At 51.2% G+C, this 1,642-nt stretch overlaps 1 protein-coding gene across 1 annotated transcript in view; it reads right to left on the reverse strand.

The window, feature by feature from the left end:
• Positions 1–1,642, reverse strand: part of PDS5B (PDS5 cohesin associated factor B) — a 147,856-nt gene that overhangs the window by 144,215 nt on the left and 1,999 nt on the right. The gene's annotated exons all lie outside the window — the stretch shown is intronic.

Genomic DNA, 1,642 nt, shown 5'->3' on the forward strand with positions numbered 1-1,642 from the left:
GAGCAAAGCCCAAACCACACCCACTGCCGTGGAGTCCATTCTGACCCACAGCGCCCCTAGAGGACAGAGTGGAACTGCCCCACAGGGTTTCCTAGGTTGTCAGTCTTTACTGAAACAGACTGCCTCATCTTTCTTCTGCAGAGTGGCTGGTGGGTTCAAATCACGAACCTTTGGGTTAGAAGCCAAATGACTGAACCAGGACACCACCAGAGCTCCTTTAACAGACTACACTGAAGTGTAAACATAACTTTTATAGGCTCTGGGAAACCAAAATATGTCTGTGAGTCGCTTTTCTGTGACAGTCACATCACTGTGGCGGTCTGGAATGGAACCCGCAGGATCTCTGAGGTCAGCCTTCTTCCTTTGACACAGCGTCCCTTTTCTGTACCCTTTCAGATGTGTGTGTCAGGAGGAAAAAGTATACCCCTAAAGGAAAATCTGGGGCGGTTCTTGCGTTTGCTCCGTCTGAGGCACAACCACTTCAGGCACATGGTTTCATGTATTCAGCTAAAACAAATTATATACACAGACTCCAGACAGGCTATCCAAGGTGCAGCTCTAAACAGGGAAAGCCACGGTGCAGCGAGTGACACGGACCCCAGTAAAAGAAAGTGCCAGGTGGGCAACGGGCTGCTGGACTCAGGCAGGGGCCAGCGGAGAGCAGCACAGGAAACACCTTTTTCCAAAACACATACATGAACGCAGTGGGCCAGGGGTGGCATGGCTCAACTCTGGAACAGTGTCTTCGGGTCTCAGGATGGGCTGTCACCATGAAGACCTCCATCTGAGCGATGTGAACAAAGCTCACTGCCTACTTTGCCTGAGGTGTAAGGAAACTGCCCACCTGGGCGGAAGGTGACGCGACACTGCCACGCCCTGAAAGGGTGCCCACCTCGCATGCACTAGGCGGAGATACAAATACTAAGCCACGCAAGGGCTGGCCACCCAGCACCAGCGGCTACACGTGTTGCCTTACACACGGCCTTGGTTTCCTCCGCAGGCGGTAACCCCGGCTCCAGCTCACTGAGCCCGCCCCACCCCTGCAGCTGGGAAAGCCCCGCCCCCTGCTGAGGAGCCCCGCCTCCTGTGCCAGACACCAGGCGCAGCACCCCACCACCCTCCCTGCCTGCCCTGCAGCTGGTTTAAGGGTCCCGCGGTCAGGGCTACTCAACTAATACTTGAATTTTATGACGTTTAAGATATGTTTTGATGGCCTTGGAGTGTTTATGAAAGACAAAGACCCATCCAAGCACAGGGAGCTATTTCTAGAAATCTCTTTAGACAATAGCCAGCGATTAAATGCAGTCTCAAAATGTTCCAGAAAAAATTGGAAATTACATAAATGATGTTACCAGGGATGTTAACAAATTGTTATGATTTACGTAACTTACAAGGAGCCCTTGTAGTGCAGTGATTAAAAAAGTGCTCAGCTGCAAAGCAAAAGGTCAGTGGTTTGAACCCACCTGCCACTTCATAGGAGAAAGATGTGGCAGTTTGTTCTTGGAAAAATGACAACTTTGAAAACCCTCTGGGGCAGTTCCTCTCTGTCCTACAGGGTCCCTAAGGCATCAGAATTGACTGATTATGGGTTTGGTTTGGGCTTTGCTTCTATGAAGACTGACAGCCTTGGAGACCCTGTGGG

The sequence above is a fragment of the Orycteropus afer genome, unplaced genomic scaffold, assembly GCF_000298275.1.
Source record: "Orycteropus afer afer isolate SDZICR_OR568_19922 unplaced genomic scaffold, OryAfe1.0 scaffold00558, whole genome shotgun sequence".
In the NCBI taxonomy this organism is placed as follows: Eukaryota; Metazoa; Chordata; class Mammalia; order Tubulidentata; family Orycteropodidae; genus Orycteropus; species Orycteropus afer.